This window comes from Pseudophryne corroboree, chromosome 3, assembly GCF_028390025.1.
Source record: "Pseudophryne corroboree isolate aPseCor3 chromosome 3, aPseCor3.hap2, whole genome shotgun sequence".
NCBI classification, from domain to species: Eukaryota; Metazoa; Chordata; class Amphibia; order Anura; family Myobatrachidae; genus Pseudophryne; species Pseudophryne corroboree.
The window spans coordinates 197,721,938-197,734,142 of NC_086446.1; the positions used below are offsets into that span (position 1 = coordinate 197,721,938).

At 40.1% G+C, this 12,205-nt stretch overlaps 1 long non-coding RNA gene across 3 annotated transcripts in view; it reads left to right on the forward strand.

The window, feature by feature from the left end:
- Positions 1-12,205, forward strand: part of LOC135057590 (uncharacterized) — a 353,032-nt gene that overhangs the window by 65,806 nt on the left and 275,021 nt on the right. For all 3 annotated transcript variants that reach the window (XR_010244220.1, XR_010244221.1, XR_010244222.1), the window contains one exon: positions 1,436-1,545. This is a non-coding gene — a long non-coding RNA (uncharacterized LOC135057590). The remainder of the gene's footprint in view (positions 1-1,435; positions 1,546-12,205) is intronic.

A 12,205-nucleotide genomic window follows, 5' to 3' on the forward strand; every position in this document is an offset into this window, starting at 1 on the left:
CAGAATAGACTGAAAATGAGTGTAAATTATGGTTTTTGAGGTTAATAATACTTTGGGATCAAAATGACCCCCAAATTCTATGATTTAAGCTGTTTTTTAGTGTTTTTTGAAAAAAACACCCGAATCCAAAACACACCCGAATCCGACAAAAAAAATTCGGTGAGGTTTTGCCAAAACGCGGTCGAACCCAAAACACGGCCGCGGAACCGAACCCAAAACCAAAACACAAAACCCGAAAAATTTCCGGCGCTCATCTCTAATATACATCACATACATTGTATGTGATTAATAAAATAATGAAAACATCAACATACCTCTTGTATCTTTGAAACAATAGCCAATTAGCAATAATAATGTTCTATTTAAACTCTGCACCTCAAAATACATAAGAAAATACCTTTTTATTTAATACTCAGTCTTATGTCATTCTTTTTCCATGTGTAAGGCAATTGACTTCATACAGAGCATGATGCCACTACTGTATATAACCAAATGATGATAATATAATTGACATACTGCAAGATTGTACATAATTACGAATATTTATTGAAATTATCTTTGTGGATCGTATTTAAAGATATAATATTAACAAATACTTTGTTTCCTTTTTTGTATTTTGCATTGTACAATTTTTAATCCTTTGCATAAACATGAACAAGATTTTGATACAATAGAAAGATCAGGAAAAATAAATGCATGACATGAATTAGAGATTTGTAAAGACAAAGAGGGTATTTTCTCTGTTATTGTAACATCAAATAATAATAGGAAAAAAATGACATTGCCAAGTCTGTTAGAAAACATAAAGAATTGTACGCGAGAGACTGCATTTTATAAAGATGTATCAAGCTACTGTACTAGAAATAGCTTGTGAGATGTCCAGCAGGTGGCGCTGTGGAACAGAAAAAAATAAATCATTTCATACATCATTTAGAGCACATTTTTGTTTGGCTTAAGTATGCGGTTTTGTGTTTAATTTTGTAACATTTGCTTGTCACTTTAAGGCATAAGGTTTTGGGAGGATATTGAAAATGAAAATAAATAAATAAAAAGGGCAATATCAAGTTTTCATTACTCAAACTGAAATGAGTTTTCTCTAAAAATAAAAAGAGGCTTATTTGTACAGTGTGTTTTCATTTCCTCAAATGATAATGTAAAGTCCTCATAAGCAATTTGCTAAAAAAAAAAAGAAAAAAAAAAAAAGAAAAGAAACAGTGGTATAAACACTTGTGTGTAGAATTGTTAATCTAATACATCTATCTGTGCATGTTTTTTTATGCTTGCTTTTTTCTTAAGCGTTAGTTGTATTTTCTTTTGGTAGATGTGAATACTAATTATGTTTATTACTTGTTTTATCTTGCAGAATCTTAAAATGTACTTTAAAAATGTAATTGTTGTATAAAATTTATTTGACAGAGCTATGCTTCGTCCACAGAAATATTGGCTACCTCTGTAATTGTTATTGATTATCTCACTGAACATGGATGGCATAACCAAGTACGGAAGAGTTCAACATTGTCCACTGAGGTTCTAGAAGACTTCTTTGTGAGTAACATTAATTTTATGTTTTGTAAATAATATACAGTATTATGTGATATTTATAAATATATTCCCAACATTTGCATTGTACGCCGCAGTTTATACTATAAGCCCTTACACAAGTAATTAATTATGAGACATAATGTACAAAAACGAACCTTTTATTTGAACTTTTAAGAAGTTCACAGCTTTTTTTTTTTTTAACATATTGATTTTAAACCTTTGCTATAAGGATTCTAAAACACTCACCATCTGTGCAAAAGAAGTTTTACTGCACAATATATTTTATACTGCATAATCTATGTATATATAGCACTGCTGTAAATATGTTAATTTGCCACTGCACTGAATGATCTTGATAAAGGAGCAAGGCCCAAAACGTTGATACTACCCGAGTGCTCAGTGTCGCATTGTTACTTAGTAACAGGCTCCAGGAATGCCATCCTGATTTAGGATACACACACATACACACACACACACACACACACACACACACACACACACACACACACACACACACACACACACACTGTCATTATCTCAGTAGGGGACCCAAAAAATTTGGGATTTTGGATAAGGGATACTCAACCTGTATATAGTGTGAGTTTGATGTCTTTTTGCCATTTGTTTATATTCAGTTTATTTGGACTTTTTGGTCCTGTGTTACTTCCGGTTTGTGGTAATTCCGGTATTTTAGCTATAAATAGCCGACGCAGTGCATGTAACATAGTAACATAGTATCTAAGGTTGAAAAAAGACAATTGTCCATCGAGTTCAACCTATTTGTGGTATCCCATGCATGATGCTTTGTCTAAAATTTTGACTGATGCTGATGTCAGCCATTGCATTTTATCCTTTTTTATAGTAACTGTAGTGCGTGACTATGAACCATAACATGGATATCCTTATCCATTAGGAATTTATCTAACCCATTCTTAAAGGTGTTGACAGAGTCCGCTATTACAACTCCCTCAGGCAGGGAATTCCAAACACGTATTGTCCTTACCATGAAAAAACATTTACGACGTATTGTGCGGAATCTCCTCACCTCTAAACTGAGCGAGTGTCCATGAGTCCTATGCATTGATCTGGCCAAAAATAGGTCCCGTGCAAGCTCTGTGTATTGTCCCCTTATATATTTGTAGATGTTGATCATGTCCCCTCTTAGTCTCCTCTTTTCCAATGTGAACATGCCTAGTCTTTCAAGCCTTTCTTTGTATTCCATCGTCTCCATGCCCTTAATTAGTTTGGTCGCCCTCCTCTGAACCTTTTCTAGCTCCAGGATATCCTTTTTGTAGTACGGTGCCCAGAATTGTACACAGTATTCAAGGTGTGGCCTCATAACGGGAGTATAACACCCTCGTCCCTTGCATCAATTCCCCGTTTATGCATGCTAATATCTTATTTGCCTCCTTTGCTGCCATCCTACTTTGGGTACTGCTGCTTAGTTTGCTATCTATGAGAACACCTAAGTCTTTTTCCAGTACAGTATCCCCTAATTTTACCCCCTTCAGTATGTAGGTGTTTTTGTTCTTGCTACCACAGTGCATTACCTTACACTTGTCTGTGTTGAAGCGCATTCTCCATTTGGATGTCCATGCTTCTAATTTAACTAAGTCGTTCTGAAGAGAGTCAGCATCCTCTTCCGTATTTATAGCTTTACACAATTTGGTACCATCTGCAAAAATTGACAACATGCTCTCTAGAACTTCTGTTAATGTTGTTAATGAAAATGTTGACCAATAGCGGTCCAAGTACCGAGCCTTGTGGCACACCACTTAACACTTATTTATTTATTAGCAGTTTCTTATATAGCGCAGCATATTCCGTTGTGCTTTACAATTAGAACAACAATTATAGAACAAAACTGGGCAAAGACAGACAGACAGAGGTAGGAAGGCCCTGCTCGCAAGCTTACAATCTATAGGGAAATGGGCATTGATACACAAGGATAGATGCTACCTGTCACATAATGGTTCCCCAGGTTGCTAGGTTCTTAATGGGTTGTATATGATATGATAACCCAGCAATGTTGGAAGACAAAATGTGAGTTTATGTGGATTGTACAGAGGGGCTGTAACTTGATAGGGAAGCTGTGAAGGTTATGTGTGTGGGTCTGAAATTTGGTAGGCTTGTCTGAAGAGATGAGTTTTCAGAGAACGTTTAAATGTTTGGAGACTAGAGGAGAGTCTTATTGTGTGTGGGAGTGCATTCCACAGAGTGGGTGAAGCCCGGGTAAAGTCCTGTAATTTTGAGTGGGAACAGGTAATACATGTGGATGAGAGACGCAGATCTTGTGCAGAGCGGAGAGGTCTGGTAGGGAGATATTTTGAGATGAGTGAGGAGATGTATGATGGTGCAGTTTGGTTAATAGCCTTGTATGTAAGTAAAAGTATTTTATATTTGACACGGTAGAATAGCGGTAACCAATGGAGGGACTGACAGAGCGGATCAGCAGATGAAGAACGTCTGGCGAGGAAGATTAGCCTCGCATCTGCATTTAAAATGGATTGAAGTGGTGATAGCCTATGTTTGGGAAAACCAGTAAGGAGACTATTACAACAATCAATGTGGGAGATGATGAGTGCATGGATTAGAGTTTTTGCAGTGTCTTGTGTAAGATAAGGGCGTATTTTGGATATGTTTTTAAGGTGCATGTAACATGATTTAGAGACAGATTGAATGTGTGGAACAAAGGACAGTTCAGAGTCAAGGGTGACACCTAGGTAACGAGCTTGTGGGGTGGGGTGGATAGTTGCATTGTCAACAGTTATAGAGATATCAGGTTGGTAACTACTCTTAGCTGGTGGAAAAATAATTAATTCGGTTTTGGAAATGTTGAGTTTGAGGTGGCGAGATGACATCCAAGATGAAATGGCAGACAGGCATCCAGTGACACGAGCCAATACTGGTGGTAACAAATCTGGGGAGGATAGGTAGATTTGAGTATCATCAGCATACAAATGATACTGAAATCCAAAGGAGCTGATTAGTTTACCAAGAGAGGAGGTATAGATTGAGAAAAGCAGAGGACCTAAGACTGAGCCTTGCGGTACTCCAACTGATAGAGGTAGAGAAGAGGAGGTAGAATCAGAGAAGTGAACACTGAAAGAGCGATTTAGATAGGTAGGATGAGAACCAAGAAAGGGCTGTGTCCTGAAGACCTAGGGATTGTAATGTTTGTATGAGAAGAGAGTGGTCAAAAGCAGCAGAGAGATCTAGAAGAATAAGTAGTGTGTAATGGCCTTTTGATCTAGCAGTGACTAGATCATTCACTACTTTGGTCAGTGCGGTCTCTGTGGAGTGTTGGGCATGAAAGCCTGACTAAAGTGGATCCAATAAGTTGTGCGAGTTAAGAAAGTGTGTAAGGCGAGTGTAGGCAAGCCTCTCAAGTAGCTTGGAGGGACTGGGTAGCTAAGAAATGGGACGATAGTTAGAGAGTGCGTTTGGGTCAGAGTTGTGTTTTTTTAGAATGGGAGTAATGACTGCATGTTTAAACAGAGAGGGAAAGATACCAGTAGAGAGAGAGAGATTACAGATTTTAGTTATGTTGGGATAAGCACAGGAGACATAGTTTTACTGACCTGTGAGGGTATATTATCAAGAGGAGAGGTAGTGGAGTAGGAGGATGAAAAGAGTGTTGATACTTCATCTTCACTTGTGGGATCAAATGAAGAGAAAGTGCCAGAGGGTTCAGGTAGGGAATTGAGAATGTCACTGGCTGAGTTAGAGCATACCATTTCATCTCGGATTTTATCAATCTTATCCTTGAAGTAGGAAGCAAGTTCTTGTGCACGGATAGTAGCTAGTGGGGGAGGTGAGGGAGGGTAAAGAAGTGATTTAAATGTATTAAAAAGTCGCTTGGGGTTGTTGGCATGATAAGAGATGAGAGATTGGAAATATGTTTGTTTGGCAGTGTCCAGGGCCTGACGATAGGAGTGGTAGGTAGTCTTATATGTGAGAAAGTCACTTGGATTCTGAGATTTCCGCCACTGATGTTCTACTTTACGTACAGTTTTTGTAGGTGTCTTGTTGATTTAGAGTGCCATGGTTGGCATCTAAGCCTACGTGGAGTGTGATGGGTAGCTGGAGCCACTTCATCAAGGGCACTCTCTAGGGTCTGGTGCAAGTGTGATACAGCAGTGTCAGGTGTAGTAAATGTAGAGATTGGTGAGAGCAGTTGTTGCAGAGAAGTAGAAAGTTGTTGAAAATGTATATTGTTAGTATTTCTGCGGGTTAGAGGAGGCTTGCTTGGTTTTAGTGTCCTAGAATTTAAAGTAATAGAAGAGATTGTGAAGGTGATGAGGTTGTGATCAGAGAGAGGGAAAGGAGTTTTAGTGAATTTGGAAAATGAGCAGAGCCTGGTGAACACAAGATCAAGGCAGTGGCCTTCATGGTGAGTAGAGGAGTCGGACCATTGGGTTAGACCAAGAGAGGAGGTTAGAGAGAGGAGTTTGGATGATTGTGGATTGTCAAGAGCTATATTGAAATCGCCCATAATGATGGTGGAGATGTCAGAGGATAAGAAGTGTGGGAGCCAGGCAGAGAAATCTTCTAGAAATTGTTGTTTAGGTTGCCCAGGAGGGCGATAGATAGCTGCAACATGCAGAGAGAAGGGGGTGAAAATCCTGATAAAGTGAACTTCAAATGAGGTGAATGCGAGTGATGGAACCTGAGGTAGAACAGTGTATGTGAAAAACTGTGACAGTCCAATTTGAAAGAGATCCATTAACCACAATGCGCTGCTCTCTATTATCTTACCAATTCTTGACCCAAGAGCATATTGTGCTTCCTAGTCCTATTTCTTGTAGCGTGTAGATAAGTCGCATGTGTGGTACTGTGTAGAAAGCTTTTCAAAGTCTAAAAAGAATACATCCACCTCTTTACCCTGATTGAGGTTTTGCACTTACTGTTTCATAAAAACCAAGTAAGTTGGTTTGACAGGATCTGTCCTTCACAAATCCATGTTGATTCCTTTTAATGACTTTATTGGCTTCAAGGAACTTCTGAATACTATCCCTTAGAATACCTTCCAGTACTTTCCCCATTATAGATGTAAGACTAACTGGTCTATAGTTACCCGGTTCAGCTTTACTTCCCTTTTTGAATATAGGCACTACTTCCACTATACACCAGTCTTTGAGAACCATACCCGATATAACTGAATCCTTAAAGATCAAAAATAGCGGTTTTGCACGTTCAGAGTGAAGCTCCATTCATTAGAACCCTTGGGTGATTTCCATTGGGCCCCGGTGACTTATTAATCTTTACATGTTTTAATCGGTCACAGACTACCTCCTCACTTAAATAAGTACCTATCAGTGGGATATTCTCATTATTGAGATTGTGTGTTAGTCCCTGAATTGGGTCCTCTCTAGTAAATACTGTTGAAAAAAAACATATTAAGTATAGCCGCTATGTCATAATCATTTTTGATTAAGACTCCCAACTTGTCTTTTATAGGGCCTATACTCTCCTTCTTTAATCTCTTGCTATTAATGTATTTAAAGATTTTTGGGAGATTTGATTTGCTTTCCTTTGCTACTAGTTTTTCTGTTTCTTCTTTAGCCGCTTTTATTTATTTTTTGCATATTTTGTTACAGTCCTTATATTGCTGAAATTATTCTGTATTCCCGTCAGATTTGTATTTTTGAAATGCTCGCCTTTTCTTGCCCACAAGTTCCTTTATTTTTTTATTAAGCCACATCAGTTTATTATTTTTAATCCTTTGTTTGCTGCTTGTAGGAATAAATTTGAGAGTATTTTTAGCTAGTAGTGATTTTAATACATCCCATTTCTCTGTAGTATTTTTTCCTAGAAACAAACCTTTCCAATCAATATCCCTTTAAAGTTTCCCTCATCATTTCAAAGTTGGCATTGCTAAAGTTTAGAGTCCTAGTTGAGCCAGTATAGTACTGTTTATGAAAACTTATAATGAATGTGACCTTATTGTGGTCGCTGTTTCCTATGGGCTCCCCCACTATAATATCTGATACCAATTCCCCATTGTTTGTTAATACCAGGTCTAAGATTGCATTGTACCTGGTGGGTTCCTCAATTAGTTGAACTAAGTAGTTTTTATTAAGTGTGTTTAAAAACTTTATTACCCCTAGCAGAATCACATGAATCATTTTTCCAGTTTATCTCTGGATAGTTAAAAACTCCCATCACTACTATGTTACCTACTCCTGCTGCTCTTTCAATTTGCTTCAGTAACAATTCCTCGTCAGATACATTAATACCAGGCGGCCTGTGGCATACCCCCAATACTAACTTTTTTTATTCCCTTTTCGCCGCATGCAATTTCCATAGCATCTCGACAGTGTCTACAGTCCCCTCCTGCAAATCCTCCCGTATATCAGGTTTTAAAAATGGTACTTACGTAAAGACACATCCCTCCACCCCTTTTATTCAGTGTCTCTCATAAACAGCGTATAGCCTTCTAGATTGACTGTCCAATTATGAGATTCGTCCCACCAAGTTTCAGTAATGCCTATAATATCAAACTGTTTGCTTGCTGCAAATGTTTCTAGTTCACCCTTTTTACCAGTAAGGCTTCTAGCATTCACATACTTATCTTAGTTGTATGTATTTCCCCTTGCGTTAGGGACATCTTTCACCTTCTGTAGCAACGATGACCTGTAATCGTTATTAGTTAGTGCTTTGGTAAAACCTCTTTTTAGTACCCATGTTAATACCTTTACCGGCTGCTCTTACCCTCCCCCCAACTTCTCCCCCATATCGTTTAAAACCGCAATCCCCACTATTCTCACTGCACGCCCCGTAGTTTCTAGCTAAACCCTCCCCCCAAGCTCCTAATTTAAAATATCCTCCAACCTTCTAACCATCCTTCCCCTCAGCACCGCTACCCCCTCCTCATTCAAGTGCAATCCATCACAACAAAAAAGATGGAGCCTGACTGAGAAGTCCGCCCAGTGTTCCAAGAACATGAACCCCTCTTTCCTGCACCAGTCTCTAAGACACACATTTACCTCCCTAATCTCCCTCTGCCTCCCTGGACTAGCGCGTGGCATGGGTAATATTTCAGAGAATATTACCTTAGATGTCCTTGCCTTAAGTTTCTTGCCTAATTCCCTATAGTCTTTCTTAAGGACATCCCACCTTCCGCAAACTTTGTCATTAGTGCCAACATGCACCAAGACCGCCGGGTCTTTCCCAGACCCTCCCAAAAAATCTATCTACCCGGTCTGCGATGTGCCGCACCCGGGATACAACAGACTGTACGGTGATCATGGTCACGGTAGCAGATTGCCCTATCTGCATACCTGATGATAGAATCCCCTACCACCACAATCTGACTAGGTACCTCACTATCTTTTGTCCCAACTGCGCCAGAGGGACCTCTCGTCTGGTTGCTAGATGGAACAGTCTCCTCCGACACCGTCATTTCCTCACAATCATCCTCCAAATCCTCGTCCAGTCGTGCAAATTTATTCGGGTTTGATAGTCCGGAGATGTCGAGCCTCCCCCTCTTTTTCTTTCTTCTAACTGTGACCCAGCTAGCTACCTGATCTAATTCTTGCTCGAGATTGTGAATCTCCCTCAGTCGCAGAGCGGTTTGCTCTAGATCCGTTACCTGGGCTTCCAGGGCAACCGTTCGCACACATCTCGTGCAGATGTAATCACACTGGGATGGTTGCCCTAGGTGTGCGTACATCTTGCACAACATGCACGGAGTTAGATCCCCAATCACAGCCCCACCCATAGTGTTTGTAAGGTCTAACTCCCTGTTACTCTCAACAGAAAAGAAGCAAAAAAGGAATAAAGAAGAAGCAAAACAATTTGGGAGAAAACACTTATACAATAATTAAGTTGGGCTTATACTTCTCTATCTTTCTTTCTCCTCAGATGGCTGCAGCAGCCGACTTTCTCATCCCCTTGTGCAGCTCAGTAGAGGGTTCTGACCCCACAGGCTGGTTGTGGTGAAATACAATATGCAGCAGCGTCCCCGAAGATTTCTAGTACATAAACAAAAATACAGAAACAAAACAGAACAGGCACCCTACACACCAATAACTCAGCCTCTTACACTCTCAAAACTCACCCCCTTGCTCACACACTAGTTGCAACCCCTCACACACACACAGTAATCTCAGCCCCCTAGCCACACATTACTCCCTGTCCCTCTCTCGCACACACAATTCTTAGACCCTCAGTCACACACTACACTCTGTCCCTCACTCACACAAGATTAAATGCCCTTGATGGTTTTTTTTAAACTTATTACACTTATTACACTGAGAGCAGCAGCAGCAGCAGCTGTTAGACTTGCTGCGCTCCGCTCTGACCCCCCTTGCTGCGCTCCACTCTGACCAGCTCCCTATCCCGCAATCCGGCACCCAAAACCTCTGTCCTCTATCCTGATCCGGCACCCCCTTTGGCCCGATCCAGCAACTTCTCACACTCACACACGCGCTCATACGCATGCCTGATCACCGCACAGTGTCACTTCCGGTTCCGGATCACGGGCCGTGTATCAGCGTCTCCTTCCAAGAATGGTATCCGTTCAGGATGTCTAGTACTGCCAGCATAGAGAGTGTTAGGGACGGCATCCTAGGTGAGTTGTGGGAGTCGTCTTATATTCTGTATGTTTGATTAGATCTATTGTGATTTGAGGTTTAGACCTTGGTTTAATTTGTTTTCGCTATACAGAACTGGTGTTATTCTACCTAATGGTGTTTCTATAAGAGGTGGGACTCTTGAAAGCTATATTGACAAGTAAGTTATGATTATGCCTATTATTACACTTGATTGTGAGGTTTCAGTCCTGTTGAATCCGTGTTATTTCTATATATCAGGCACTCAGAGATGCATGCTGTCAGTCTTGATATAAGGGATCTGGTCTCTAGGTCAACAGTAACTAGGTCGAAAGGGTTTCTAGGTCGACATGTTCTAGGTCAACAGGTCAAAAGGTCGACATTAGTCTTTCATAATTTTTTTTAACCTTTTCATACTTAACGATCCACATGGGCTACAATTGGGAATGGTAACCTGTGCCGAGCACAGTGACCGAAGTGAGCCATGCAAGGGGACACAGTGCACTAATCAGGGTTTCCGGTCACTGTACGAAGAAAACGACACAAACCCCCCATAAAAAATGCATGTCGACCTTTTGACCGGTCGACCTTTTGACCGGTCGACCTGTCGACCTAGTGACCCTGTCGACCAATAGTGGTCGACCTAGACCTAGTTACTATCTACCTTACATACCACACCCTGATATAACATGTGAGAATGATTCCAGATTAGAGTGCATTTGTTTGCACAGACCGTGAGTCATATGGTGTTTTGCATAAGGGTTAAAACTCGGTGGTAATTATACATACAATACTTTGTATATTTCACGCTGTAAGGGTAGCATAGCGGAATATAATACTGTAGTGCTTGCGCTCATTGGTGGCCTGGCAGGCATAGCCTAACTTCTGCTCCGTGTTTCTCTTTCTTTAGATGTTGTTACTGTTGACTTGAAAATATATGCTAAAGAAATACATTTTGTATATGGACTGTACTAGCCTTTCATGATGAAGAATCACATTAAATCGAAACATTGATTTGAGGCTAGTGAAATTAAACTGATCTCTCTCTTGTGAACTGTGGCTGATGAAAATTATTACTCCCCAACTCCCACTGTGGTGGAAAAGCGTGTGCGGGGGTAATTCCAAGTTGATCGCAGCAGGAAATTTTTTAGCAGTTGGGCAAAACCATGTGCACTGCAGGGAAGGAAGATTTAACATGTGCAGAGAGAGTTAGATTTGGGTGTGGTGTGTTCAATCTGCAATCTAATTTGCATTGTAAAAATAAAGCAGCCAGTATTTACCCTGCACAGAAATAAAATAACACACCCAAATCTAACTCTTTCCGCACATGTTATATCTGCCTCCCCTGCATTGCACATGGTTTTGCCCAACTGCTAAAAAAATTCCTGCTGCGATCAACTTGGAATTACCCCCTTAGTGTATATGTGTGTGTGTGTATGTATGTGTGTGTATGTATGTGTGTGTATGTATGTGTGTGTATATGTATGTGTGTGTGTATATGTATGTGTGTGTGTGTGTGTGTGTATGTATATATATATATATATATATATATATATATATATATATATATATATATATATATATATATAATGTGCACCGGAAATTTTTCGGGTTTTGGTTTTGCATTCGGTTCCGCGGCCGTATTGTGGATTCGGACGCGTTTTGGCAAAACCTCCCTGAAAATTTTTAGTCGGATTAGGGTGTGTTTTGGATTCGGGTGTTTTTACAAAAAAACCCCAAAAACAGCTTAAATCATAGAATTTGGGGGTCATTTTGATACTATAGTATTATTAACCTCAATAACCATAATTTACACTCATTTTCAGTCTATTCTGAATACCTCACAATATTATTTTTAATCCTAAAATTTGCACCGAGGTCGCTGGATGGCTAAGCTAAGTGACACAAGTGGCCGACACAAACACCTGGCCCATCTAGGAGTGGCACTGCAGTGTCAGACAGGATGGCACTTCAAAAAAATAGTCCCCAAACAGCACATGATGCAAAGAGAAAAAAAGGTGCAATGAGGTAGCTGTGTGACTAAGCTAAGCGACCCAAGTGGCCGACACAAACACTTGGCCCATCTAGGAGTGGCACTGCAGTTTTCT